Source organism: Lathyrus oleraceus, chromosome 3 (genome assembly GCF_024323335.1).
Source record: "Lathyrus oleraceus cultivar Zhongwan6 chromosome 3, CAAS_Psat_ZW6_1.0, whole genome shotgun sequence".
Lineage (NCBI taxonomy): Eukaryota > Viridiplantae > Streptophyta > Magnoliopsida > Fabales > Fabaceae > Lathyrus > Lathyrus oleraceus.
The window spans coordinates 314007364-314022427 of NC_066581.1; positions in this window are offsets into that span (position 1 = coordinate 314007364).

Here is a 15064-nt window from a genome sequence, read left to right on the forward strand (position 1 = left end):
AGAATGACATAGTCTTGTTGACTTGTGTGGAGTTATTCCTTAGCAAGTTGACTTGCAAGTCCATTCACTTGGTGGAGGTCATGTTGGGATCAATAATGTCACACAAGTAAGTTGTGGTTAGACATTACTCTTTCCAATATAGACCTTAGAAGCCAAGGACCTTAGTTTACCAAGCCCATCTTGGCCTATTCTTAGGAGGTAGTGCGAAAGTCGTTTAAGTGTAAGATTTGATACGATTGTTACGCGATACTACACTCGTAAGAGTCTCTCTTGAGAATATTTTTGGAATACGAGTATTCGTTTCTCCGATAATATCCGAAGGATGGGATGATGACTATGGGAACCTCTTGTAGAACATGTTTGGCAGGTTTAAACCATAGTACACTCCCTTTGGGTGGTTCTTAACCAAGACTCCATGCTCGTGACTTGCAACAAACCCTTGATTCATGGTCGATCCGTTCATATATCCTTAATATCAATGGAACTTGGGTGTCGATAAGGTGTAAACCATAATCCACCAAAATGGATGATTGATATTGAGGATAATATGATCCATCCCATGACCTTTGTTTGGTGTGCTTTGCTTGATCCTTGAGTGTGATTGTTGCATTCATGCATTCATGCACTCATTTGCATTCATATCATCAATAATGGAGAAAATTTTCAAGGAACTTAAAGGGGTTTATTTGCAAATTTTCAGACATGGAAAGACAAAGAAGGAATACAAAGAAGTACAGTTTCAGACAACCAGATTTGAAAGAGTTAAGGAACTTGACATCCTATGTATTAGATCCTTTGGGTTTCAAGGCTCGTTTTGGGAAGCTTCTTCCTCTTCTGACTACTAAGGTTGACAAAGGATTGATGAGTGTGTTAGTGCAGTTTTATGACCCTCTGTACCGTTGCTTCACGTTTCCGGATTTCCAGCTTTTGCCTACACTTGAGGAGTATGCCTATCTTGTGGGTATACCTATTCTAGATCAATTACCGTTCAGTGGCTTGGAGAGTATTCCTACTTCTCAAGAGATAGCTGATATGCTACACATAGATGAATCTCTGATTGATGCTCATATGACTACCAAAGGTGGAATTCAAGGTCTCCCTTCTGAGTTCCTCATTGCTCAAGCTACTATGTATGGGAAGGCCATGAGTGAGGACGCCTTTGAGGCCATATTTGTACTTCTCATCTATGGGCTAGTGTTATTCCCCAACATCGACAAGTTTGTGGATGTGAACGCTATTAGGATCTTCTCTACTCTTAATCCCGTTCCGACTCTGTTGGGTGATGCTTATTTCTCTTTGCATATGAGGAATGCAAAGGGTGGTGGTGCCATTGTGTGTTGTTTGCCTCTGTTGTATAAGTGGTTTATTTCTCACTTACCTCAGACGGTCGCTTTCAAGGAGAACAAGGGATGTCTACGGTGGTCCACGAGGCTTATGTCTCTCACTAATGATGATATCTCTTGGTACAACCGTGTGTATGATGGTGTGCATATTATCGACTCTTGTGGTGAATTCTCCAATGTACCTCTTCTTGGTACATGTGGTGGGATTAGCTACAACCCCGTTTTGGCACGTCGTCAGCTTGGGTTCCCCCTAAAGGATAAACCTAATAACATTCTGTTAGAAGGTGTATTCTTTCAGGAGGGTAAAGATCCCCAAAACTTGAAGGGTAGGATGGTCCGCGCTTGGCGCAAGATTCATAGGAAAGGAAGGAAGGAGTTGGGACCTAATAATTGCATCGCTTTGGAGCTTTACACTACTTAGGTTAGGAAGAGAGCGTCAGAGTATCTCATGCCTTACGAGTATCCGAGACCTACACCTATGATTATGGCTGGGCCTTCAACCCTCCCTAATCAAGGAGTAGAGGAGTTGAGAGACGAAGACCGATCACGTGCTTGGATCCTTGAACGAGAAGAGTTGCTCAGCAGATCAAGGAGAAGGATACTTTGATAGAGTTTCTTGAGCATCAGGTTATTGATGATCCTGATGATGCATGGACTTCTCTACTTCCTCAGTCTTCCCAGTTCTGGAAGAGGAAGTATGATCGACTCGCCAAGGAGAAGGCAGATATGGAGGCAACTTATGAAGAGGAGGTGAAGAGGCTTCGTGCATCTTATCTTGCTGTATCTCGAGCTTTAGATGATTGTTTCTAGGGATCCATAGGATGATCATTTTCCTTTCCTCTTATATTGTATCTTGGTTACCAATGTTGTACTGCTTTGATGAAAAAATATTTTTCCAGATATTATTGATGAGATAATTTCATTTGAGATACAAATATAATATTTCCCGAAATTTGCAAATAGAACTCTAAAAGTTCCTCCAATATAAAAAACAAATCATGTGCACAAGCATTGCATGCATCATGTGCATAAGGAGGTTTTGTTTCCGGCCTTTTGTCCTGTGGTCTAACTCTGTACTCTTCATTTATTTTGAAGACAAGCTGACTCATCGGTACTACACTAGAGCCAACATTTCAAGACTGATGGATCATCTGGAACAAGAGAACCACGAGCTGAAAGAGGAAGTGGCCAGATTAAGTGCCTTGATGGAATCATTCTTGGCTGCCCATAATCTTCTCCGACACCTTCAACTCCTCCCCAGAGAACAATCATCTCTGAGATTGTCTCCTCGACTGTGCCTGCAGCCAGTGCACACTTTGCTCCAGCATCCATGCCAGCCGGATTCTCGTGAGGGATGCCTCCCAATTTCATGCCAGAGGGTCCTGCTCCTACCTTTGCTTCTATGCCGGCATCTAGCCCGGTCTTTGTTGTTCCTCCTCCTGTCGTGCATACTTTGCCCAGAGTAGACGACACCATCTATCATTCTGAACCGTCTGAGGGTCCAGATGTCTATGAGAAGATGGGTGCTATGAACGATCAATTTCTTGAGCTTCGCAAGGAATTGAAGACTCTTCGAGGAAAGGATCTTTTCGGCAAGTCTGCTGCCGATCTCTACTTGGTTCCCAACGTAAAGATCCCTGTAAAATTCAAGGTCCCTGACTTTGAGAAGTACAAGGGAAATACTTGTCCTCTCAGCCACCTGGTCATGTACGCTAGGAAGATGTCAACTCAAACCGATAATGACCAACTGCTCATCCACTACTTTCAGGACAGTCTGTCCGGTGCCGCTCTGCGATGGTATATGGGTTTAGACAGTGCGAACATCCGATCCTTCAACGACCTTGGCGAGGCCTTCGTCAAGCAATACAAGTACAACGTGGATATGGCTCCCAATAGGGATCAATTGAGGGCCATGTCCCAGAAGGACAAAGAGACATTCAAGGAATATGCCTAGAGGTGGCGAGAGGTGGCAACACAGATCGTCCCTCCGCTAGAAGAGAAAGAGATGACTAAGATCTTTTTGAAGACCTTAAGTTCTTTTTATTATGAGCGGATGATTGCTAGCACTCCTTCTGATTTCACCGAGATGGGGAATATGAGGATGCGTCTAGAAGAAGGGGTCAGAGAAATGCGTCTGACTAGAGAAGAAGGCTCTTCTGCCAAACGTTATGGGGTGTTTGCAAAGAAGAAAGATGGAGAGGCACATGCTGTGACCCTCTGTGAGGAGGAAGACTGTGCATCCCGCCAGTAACCAGCACCAGGTGGCTCATATAGCACCTGTATTCAGAGATAATCAACAGTATCAACATCATAACAACAATCAACAACCACCTCAGCAATATCAACAACAACAACACCGTCCGCAACAGCAGGCTTACCAGCCTCGAAACAGTAATCAAACCAGCACGAGTTACGAGAGGAAAAGGGTCACGTTCGATCCTATTCCGATGACGTATGCATAGTTATATCCCTCTTTGATAGAGAGGAAGTTGATTACTCCGAGAGACCCACCGGCTATACCTGCTAACCCCTAATGGTGGTATAAGCCAGAATTACACTGTGTTTACCATTTTGGTGCTCCCGACCACGACGTGGAGAATTGTTACCCTTTGAAGACCAAGGTTCAAGACCTTGTGAGGTATGGCATTCTATGTTTCGAGGAAGTAGGTCCAAACGTAAAGAAGAACCCATTGCCCGAGCATGGGAAATCTATCAACATGATCCAGGGCTGCCCTGGCAAATACAAAGTCAAGTATGTCAGTCATATTCAACAGTCTCTGGTCGAGATGCATCGTTTGCTATGCGAGTATAGTCATTATGAACACGACCACGATAAATGCCGAATCTGTTCTGTCAACCAAAGGGGTTGTCGCCAGGTGCACAAAAATGTTCAAGAAATGCTGGATGAAGGAGTTATTGAGATCCTTCAAAACAGAAATGTTGATGAAGATGAGCCCAAAGTCAATGTGATTTCTCCAGTGTTTCGGATCCCCGAGCCCGTTATTATCAAGTATGATAGTAGCAAGCAGAAAGCTTCTCCTGCTCTCATCATTAAGCCTGCCGGTCCTGTACCATACTCTTCCGAAAAAGAAATTCCTTATTGCTACAATGTTGTCGCGGTAGAGAATGGGAAAGAGGTGTCCTTGCCTTCTTCTTCTGTGGTGAATATTGCTGATGTTAGTGGTTTGACCCGTAGTGGTCGTGTATTTTCAGCACCACCAAGGCACCAAGCTAGTACTGATTCTGTTGAACACCCGATGAGGAATATAGTGAGCACTCCGAGTCCGACACCTGTTGTTAAGCCCTCCTCTACATTGGGAATTCCTGCTTCTGTTGGCCTAAGCGGAAATATGAAAGAAGACTGTGATGAGATGCTGAAACTCATCAAGAGAAGCGAATACAATGTTGTAGACCAGCTTCTACAAATGCCATCCAAAATATCTGTGCTATCATTACTCTTGAATTCAGAATCACACCGAGAGGCACTGCAGAAGGTTTTGGATGTGGCATATGTAGATCATGATATCACGATAGAACAATTCGATAACATTGTTGAAAACATTACCGCTTGTAACAACCTGAGTTTCCGTGACTCTGATCTCCCCGAGGAGGGAAGGGACCACAACTTGGCATTACATATATCTATGGGTTGCAAAGACGACGCCATGTCCAATGTGCTGGTGGACACTGGGTCATCACTGAACGTACTGCCAAAATCCACCTTCTCAAAACTGTCATATCAAGGGCCTCCCATGAGGCAGAGTGGAGTAGTTGTGAAGGCTTTCGATGGGTCTCGCAAGATGGTGATTGGGGAAGTTGATCTCCCAATCAAGACCGGACCAAGTGATTTCCATATTACCTTCCAGGTTATGGATATTCACCCATCGTACAGCTGTCTCTTAGGCAGACCATGGATTCACGAGGCAGGCGCCGTGACATCCACCCTACACCAGAAACTGAAATTTGTGAAGAACAAGAAGCTGGTAGTGGTAGAGGGAGAGAAGGCTCTCCTGGTTAGCCATTTGTCTTCCTTCTCTTATATAGATGTTGAGGATGAAGTTGGAACTCCTTTCCAAGCTTGATCTATTGCTGAGCCTACTGAGAAGAGAACTCCTTCATTTGCTTCCTACAAAGACGCAAAGTTGGACATCGAGCGTGGTGCAACCGCTGGTTTAGGAAAAATGATTGAGCTAGAAGACAACAAGTCCCGGGCTGGCATAGGCTTTTCTTCTGGGGTCTTCAACGAGCAAGGGTTATTCAAGAGTGGAGGTTTCATCCACACCGGTCAGGATGAAGAAGCTGCTACTGTCTTGGAAGAAGATACAAAGGATTCTGGCAATTTCATCATCCCTGGAGGGGTCTGCAACAATTGGGTCGCTGTGGATATTCCTACAGTTATCCATAAGTCAACGTAATGATCACTTTGTTTAAAAGCCCTTCTCCTATGCCAAAAGGAGGAGTGATGACATTGTTGGCACATAAATACAATGATATTTTCATTCAATAAATTCATGTTAAATGTTTGTTTTTCCAATTATTTTCCCTTTTCGCTTTTTGCATGAAATTGGTGATCACATAAAACCTAAAAAATAGAATAAAATCAATCTTTTCATCTGCATAATGATTGCCTTGTTTGAATTCTGAAGCTTTTCATATCCAAAATCATTATGCAGGTTGATCAAACCCATTGAACATAATGATCCAACACCATCTCCCAATTTTGAGTTCCCTGTATTTGAGGCAGAAGAAGATGATGTTGAAGAGATTCCTGATGAGATTACCCGTTTACTTGAGCATGAAGAGAAGATCATTCAGCCGCATCTTGAGAATCTGGAAACGGTCAATTTGGGGTCTGAGGATTGTGTGTGAGAAGTGAAGATTGGGGCACTTCTGGAAGAATCTGTTAAGAAGGGGATGATTGAATTGCTACGAGAATATGTCGACGTCTTTGCTTGGTCGTATGAAGACATGCCAGGTCTGGATACTGATATTGTACAACATTTCTTACCCTTGAAGCCTGAATGCGTGCCTGTGAAGTAGAAGCTCAGAAGAACTCATCCTGATATGGAAGTGAAGATCAAAGAGGAGGTTCAGAAGCAAATTGATGCAGGTTTTCTGGTGACTTCTACATATCCTCAATGGGTGGCCAATATTGTGCTCGTGCCTAAGAAAGATGGAAAAGTCCGGATGTGTGTGGACTATAGAGACTTGAATAAAGCTAGTCCGAAAGATGATTTCCCTCTACCACATATTGATATGTTGGTAGATAATACAACTAAATTCAAAGTCTTCTCATTTATGGATGGATTTTCCGGATATAATCAGATCAAAATGGCACCCGAGGATATGGAGAAGACAACATTCATCACACCTTGGGGAACATTTTGTTATCGAGTGATGCCCTTCGGTTTGAAGAACGCCGGGGCCATGTATCAACGAGCTATGACCACCTTGTTTCATGATATGATGCACAAGGAGATTGAGGTATATGTGGATGATATGATTGCTAAGTCAAGAACGGAAGTTGAACATGTAGAGCACCTGTTGAAGCTTTTTCAGCGCTTGAGGAAGTATAAACTTCGTCTGAATCCCAACAAGTGTACATTTGGAGTCCGTTCTGGAAAATTATTAGGCTTCATTGTCAGTGAGAGAGGTATTGAAGTTGATCCTGCAAAGGTCAAAGCAATACAAGAGATGCCTGCGCCCAAAACTGAGAAGCAAGTTCGAGTTTTTCTTGGCCGCTTGAATTACATTTCCAGATTCATATCCCACAAGACTGCCACATGTCCGCCAATATTCAAGCTCCTCTGGAAAGATCAATCTCATGATTGGACCGAGGATTGCCAGAAAGCTTTTGATAGCATTAAAGAGTATTTGTCCGAACCTCCGATTCTGTCTCTGCCCGTGGAAGGGAGACCATTGATCATGTATCTGACTGTTCTTGAAGACTCTATGGGTTGTGTCCTTGGTCAGCAAGATGAATTAGGAAAGAAAGAGTATGCTATTTACTACTTGAGCAAGAAGTTCACTGATTGTGAGTCTCGATATTCAATGCTTGAGAAAACATGATGTGCTTTGGCTTGGGCTGCTAAGCGCTTACGCTAGTATATGTTGAATCATACGACTTGGTTGATATCCAGAATGGATCCAATCAAGTATATATTTGAGAAGCCTGCTTTAACTGGGAGGATTGCCCGTTGGCAGATGTTGTTGTCTGAGTATGATATTGAGTATCGAGTTCAGAAAGCTATCAAAGGTAGTATCTTGGCTGACCATTTGGCACATCAGCCGATTGAAGATTATCAGTCAGTTCAGTATGACTTCCCGGATGAGGAGATTCTGTATTTGAAAATGAAGGATTATGATGAACCTACACTTGATGAAGGGCCAGAGCCTGGTTCCAGATGGAGTATGGTATTTGATGGCGCTGTAAATCAATATGGAAATGGTATTAGGGCAGTGATTATTACTCCTCAGGGCACACATATTCCTTTTACAGCAAGGTTAACTTTCAAATGCACGAATAGTATGGCTGAGTATGAGGCTTGTATTATGGGATTAGAGGAATGCATTGATCTCAGGATCAAGCATCTTGATGTTTATGGTGATTCGGCCCTCGTTGTTAATCAGATTAAGGGTGAATGGGAAACGAATCAGCCTGGTCTCATTCCCTATAGGGATTATGCAAGGAGGATTTCAACGTTCTTTACTAAGGTTGACTTCCATCATATTCCTCGAGATGAGAATCGAATGGCAGATGCTCTTGCTACACTTGCTTTGATGATTGTGGTCAAACTTTGGAATGAAGTTCCCAATATCACTATAATGCGCTTGGATAGACCAACTCATGTGTTCGCAGTAGAAGAAGTGAAAGATGATAAGCCATGGTATCATGATATCAAGTGCTTCCTTCAGAACCGGGTTTACCCGCTTGGGGCATCTATGAAAGACAGAAAGACTTTGAGGAGATTGTTAGGCAGTTTCTACCTCAATGGCAATGTGCTTTATAAGAGAAATTTTGACATGGTGCTGCTCAGATGCATGGATAGACACGAAGCAGACATGTTGATGACTGAGGTCCATGAGGGTTCATTTGGTACTCATTCCAATGGACATGCCATGGCTAGAAAGATGTTGAGAGCAGGCTACTATTGGCTGACAATGGAGTCTGACTGCTGCAAATATGTGAAGAAATGCCATAAGTGTCAGATTTATGCGGATAAGATCCATATTCCCCCGACACTTTTGAATGTGATCTCATCACCTTGGCCTTTCTCCATGTGGGGAATTGACATGATCGGCATGATAGAGCCAAAAGCGTCCAACGGTCACAGGTTTATTCTCGTAGCAATTGATTACTTCACTAAGTGGGTTGAAGTGGCCTCGTATGTAAACGTGACCAGGCAGGTGGTCGGGAAGTTTATCAAGAATCGGCTCATATGTCGTTATGGTGTGCCAGATAAGATCATTACTGATAATGGATCTAATTTGAACAACAAAATGATGAAAGAGCTGTGTAGTGAGTTCAAGATCGCGCATCATAATTCTTCTCCTTATAGACCCCAGATGAATGGAGGCTGTACTCCCAGTAGAGGTGGAGATCCCATCAATGAGAGTCTTGATGGAAGCCAAGTTGGCTGATGCCGAATGGGTTCAGAGTCGTTATGACCAGCTGAATTTGATAGAAGAGAAGAGATTGACTGCCATGTGCCATGGGCAGTTATACCAGTAGAGAATGAAGAAAGCTTTTGATAAGAAGGTCAAGCCTCGTGTGTTCCGAGAAGGTGACCTTGTGCTCAAGAAAGTCTTGTCTTTCGCACCCAATTCTAGGGGCAAGTGGACTCCAAACTATGAAGGTCCATATGTTGTTAAAAGAGCCTTTTCAGGTGGTGCTTTGATACTGACAACTATGGATGGGAAGGATTTCACTCGTCCTGTGAATTCAGATGCAGTCAAGAAATACTTCGCCTAAAAATAAAAACAGAATAGCTCGCTAAGTTGAAAACTCGAAAGGACGGCTTAGGCAAAAATGAGCGTCTCGGTGGATTGAAAACCCGAAAGGGCGGTCCAGGCAAAAGTTAGAGACATGAAAAAAAGGAATATATGTATCCCGCTAGATTGAGTACCTCATCCTGGGGCAATCTAGGCAAAAAATTAGGGATTTAGCAAGTAACTGCATCCTGACAAGACTTTGTTCTACAACTGTCATCCGTCGGAGAATCTTGCCCATTCGTCATCAACCGAAGCTTCGAATACATCGAATTCAGAATTGTTGGAGAAAATGTCATTATGTTCAATGTAGCCCTTTTCCAATATATATCACCAATTTCAAACTTGTATAGATCTATGGAGTCTTGCCATTTGCAGACTACCATTCCATCAAATAAATTTGAGCCTTTTATCCAATTATTTGCACTCTTATTGGTTTCTATTCAACAAATGTTTCGCATGCTTTAATTGAGAAAATATCATTGTTTTGAATAAATGAATTTTTCATAACTTGTTTTTAAACAAAGTGAACATTCACAATGACGAAAGGATACTTAGGAGACTCTCAGTGCTCTCCCAAGGATGGTATGATCTCCGACAGGGTAAGACATTTGTTCATATTCCTGGCATGACTGTATCTTCTTCCTCCGGACCCTTTTTATGGTTTATCCTACTGAGCGGAATGCTTGTTGAGATATTCACCTCTCTTCCCTTCAGCAGAGTAGCGATCTTTTCCTCCTCAGCAGTTAAGTTTTCTTTGGAAGATTCGGTATTTGGTGGTTGGTCCCCAGAACTCCTTTATCTCCTCAGATAGATTCCCCAAAAGAGTTGTTTATGTGGTGGACTTTATCTATGATGATCCTTGTCCCCAGCTGGATTGACTGATGTTCGTCCCTCTGCAGAGATTTTCATTTCCCAGTAATAGTTTCCCTTAGTGGACTTGGCTTATTCTCTTAAGATGTAGTACCGGGTGGTTGATTCCTAGACCTGTTTGTGTTAGATATGGCTATTTGTCAGCATTCATCATACATAAACCACACATATACATGCATAATTATAACATTGAGATATTCATGTTGCATTCTTTGCCATATATCGTTGTTCGTTGTCTCCTACTATTGGGTGATATATATCTCCCCAAGCAGATGTGTGTGTCTGATCTCTCCATATAGAGTCAGCTCCATAGGCAGAAAGTGTTTATCCTTTATTTCACATTCCCCACCGAGATATATCCTCGTGGACGATGGTTGTTTCTGTTCTTTCCTAACACATATATTGGGATGGGTTTCCCTATTTGAGTTATATCCTCACTAGGACAAGTCTTGATTCAGTGTGCCTCTTTGATTTGATCCTAAATTAGGCATCTTGTGACTGTTTCCTTTGCTTCCCCGTGGTATAAATGACTAATTACTCAGTAATTAGTAATCATTCATATTAGCCCCGGCGAAGTCTGTGGTTTTCTACCCTTATACCGGTAGTTATAAACCCTATTTTCATCCCCTAGCAGAGTTAACCTTTTATTCATCATAATTGGTGACGATTACTTTTCTGTGGTTTTCTACCCTTATACTGGTAGTTATAAACCCTATTTTCATCCCCTAGCAGAGTTAACCTTTTATTCATCATAATTGGTGACGGTTACTTTTATGTGGTTTTCTACCCAGTATCCGGTAGATGTAATCCCCTCTTTGGCGGTTATCTTCATCCAATATTCGGTGTTGATATCGCCTTATTTGCCTGGATAATTGCTCCGATTACGCAATTTATCCCCAACGGGTCATCTCTCGTCTACCCTATTGTTGTTGGTAACGATTGTTTCTCTCTTGAATTGGTCATCATTATATACCTAGTTTCGGTATCCCGATGCCTTTCTTTTCGGTCGATTTATCCTTTATTAACCCAGGAACCGGTTGTGGATAATCTTCCATGCGAGTATATTATCTACGTTATGACGGTAATAGATAATATATCTCATGCACTCTTTGGTCGAAACCTTTTGTTCTTCCCCAGTCGAGTAAGATTCGTATCCCCTCTTGCGGAATCGAATATCCATCCTATAATCGAGTTTGCTTTTAGCCCTCTTTTGGATGATGAGTGTCTTGGAAATATTCCCCAATTCACACCTTGGTTGGTCACCTATTATATGCCCAGTAACCGGTATCCCTGGTGTTCCTTCCTCTCTGCTCCCAATATTGACTTTTTAGTCCCCTGTGGAGTCAGAACCCCTGAGTTGAAATATACCTTTTAGGTCTTCCTCAGATGTTTTGGAGTTTTGATATCTCTCACCCTTATACGGGTCTTAGATATTCATTCTTCCCAAGCATGTTGTATCTCTCGCCCTTATGACAGTGTTCAGGTCACGTGTCTCGTTGAGCTTATTACCCAGTAGCAGGTAATACCTCATCCCGCTGCTCCCCCAGGAGAGTCCCTTTGGACATCCCCAGTGAGGTCCCTTAGTGGATTGTCTTCGTCCGGATTTTTATCCGAAGTATCCGTTGTGGATAGTTTTTGTTGTATTGGCATATTCCCCAATACAGGCGTCTTCGAGTCAGCTTGAGTCTTTCCATTGGATTTATTCCCTTTGGAATTCTGTTCCCCAAACTTTGAGTCGTGACCTGCTCATGCGTTTTCATTCCTTTACTCCCTGTTAGAGTCTCTGCCCCATAGAATGGATTATTCATGGGAATTGTTAATTTTTCTCCTAATCTTTGCCTTTGTGGACACATATCCCCACAGAGTGTTACCATTTTTGCATACATACATTTGCATCATGAGGTCTCTTAGGGACCAAAATTCGTCTCCTTGTTTTTATTTAAGCCCATTCTACCTCGTCGAGACGAAGATTTTAACATTCACTTCTCCGGCTAGAATGACCTTAATAGGGGCATCTGTAAGACCCCAATTTTGTCCCTAAGATCCCTCATGGGATCATAACATTGCATTTGCATAGCCTCAAGGATCATTGAGCATCTTGGTTCCTTTTGCCTTTAGGTGGGGCTCCTTGTGAGTGGTTTGAGACCACCAAGCATGCTTGAATTGTATATCATTGCTTTTCTTATTTTATTTACTAACCAAAAGCACAAAAATATGTCACTAACATTTCTTGATTGTAGCTTGAGCAATCACAAGGTCAAGAGCTTCAAGGAGATCATCTGTGCAATGAAATGGCTAAGAGAAGATGAATGCAAGCATGGTAATGGCTCCCAAAGCTCTCATCCATCAAATATGCCTCCCTAGCACCTCAATTCATCATTTTAATCAAATCAAGTCAAAGGGTTTGAGGTGTGTTCCCCAGAGAAACCCTAATTCATCTGTGCACCATAATGCCTTGCTCATGAAGCAACCTCAGTCCATGATCAAATACAATCAAGGGAAGTTCTTTAATTCATCATTTCATGCATATTTGAACTTATTTGACTGCCCTCAATCATCAATTCATCAGGATATGGGTTGTGGACTTGAGAAGTTGATCAGTCAATTCATCTGACTATTTTGAAATGCACTGAGACCTAACGTTTGATGTGTAGGTCAAATGGAGATGATTCCAAAAGAAAAAATGTTCTTAAGGGCAATATGAACAACTTTTATGTTCATCAAAAATTGATTTGAAGCTTTTAAGGTCATCATCCATTCCAAAACATTATAGGTCATTTTGACTGAAACCCTAATTTTAGGTCAACTTCCCAAGGACATAACTCATTCATTTTTTATGATTTTCAGATGGGAACAAATGCATTGGAAAGCTTAAGATGTCTACTTCAAATGGTATGTTGAGAAAAATTTCAAAATCTCAAAGGAAATACATGTGATAATGCAAGACATTATAGGTCCTTTTTTACCAAAGGCATTAAAAGTCAAAAAAGTCCAACTTCAAGTGCCCATAACTCTTTCATAAAAAATCCAAATGATGCAAAATGTAAGTCCATTTTGATTGTATTGAAAAGATCTACAACTTTGATGTTGAAGGTGTTTTTATTTGAGGCTTGCATCATCAAAACAGAGGGGCTTGAAAATTGGCCAAATTTGGAAACCTTGCATTGACATTTTTTGCACATCACACTTTAAACTCAAAATTCACTAATTTCCATAATTCAAATGAGTTTTTGTACAACATAACTATTGTTCTTTATACAAAGACCTTTCCAACCATTACCCACATGCTTATGTTTGGATTTTCTAAATGGTATTTTCGAAGAGGTGAATGTTTAGGTCAAAATGAGGAATGCACATGAAATCTTGATACACAAGCAAATTCCAAGCAAACTACATGTCTATTTCAGATCAAATTGACTTCGACTTGCCATTTCAGTAAGATTTGGGCCCTCCATGCGCCTGTACAAGCCCATGCATGGAGGCCCTCTTCATGCATGCACACGAGAATTCACCTTGTTTGCCTTGTCATTTGCTATAAATAAGTGTGCTCAGCTCCACTATTCAAAAACCTGATTCAACCTGAAATGCTGCAGAACCCTCTCCATAGCCTTTACTAAAGGAATTTCAATTTTCTTCTAAAAAATTCAGATCTGAATTTCAACTTACTTGGTTGATTTTCAGACCTATAATTCCTCATCCTTGCTTCCTCTTCATCACTAGATCTCATTGCAAGCATTGGTTGTGAAGATTCATGCTCTCAAGACCTGCATTTCAAAGGTGGATAACAAAACTTTTCCTCTTTGAAACTCTTTGATCCTTGCTTATTTCTTGTGTTCCGTGGTCTTGCTGAAGTCCTCTCAATAGAGGCATTTGATTTGTGCTTTCAATTTTGCAAAAACATGAAGTTCATGATGAACACCATCATACTTCCAGCTCTGATTTCTCCATTTATAGGGATCTAGAGTGGAAGTGTATGGTATAGGAGTGATGTACATCACTTCCTCTTTCAATTGATGTATAGATCGCTCCATTTGGTTGAGCTTGCCATGTCTGCAATTCTCACCGGAACTGGAGGTCTCACCGGAGAAGACGGTGGCTCCGGTGGTCGTCCCAACTCCAGATCAAATCTGGACCGTGTGATCTCTTTTCCAGATCTAATCTGGACCTTCCATCATTATGACTTTTTTTAATGCACCCTGCGTTTCAGTTGACTAGTGTGTTTGGTACGCGCACGCCTGTGAGCCATCTAATGTGCTAAATCATTTAATGAATCTCATCCAACGCGCCAGGCTTTTTCTGATTTTATTAATTTCCATTTTATTTTCTTTAATTCCATTTTATTTCCAAAAATTATAACTCTCTCATTTTTAATCCAAAAATTATGGGACCAATTGCATTAGTCTCCAAATAACTTCTAGTTTCTATTTCTGATTTTTAATATATTTTATTTTGTCATTTGATATTTTTTGTGAATTTTCTCTTTTCTGGTTATTTTTTAATTCATTTTAAATAGTTTTTGATATTCAAAAAATACAAAAATATTTTCCTAACCTATTTGAATGATGATGGATCTATGAAAAATATTCTCATCAATTTTTAAATTGATTTGAGATTTATTTGAGATTTTAGTTCAATTAGGGTATTTTTATTCATTTTTAATTGATTAAAAATAGTTTCTGACTTTTAAACATGCTGAAATTTTTTGTCAAACTTTGTTTGACCTTGTTGAACTTGGGATAAATTACTTGGACCTTTCAAGGTTGATTTGAAGTGATTTTGAAGTTTGACCTTTCCATTATTTTTAATTCAAGTTTATTTTAAATATAAAAAAATGCCAAAAATATTTTGTTCATTTCTTG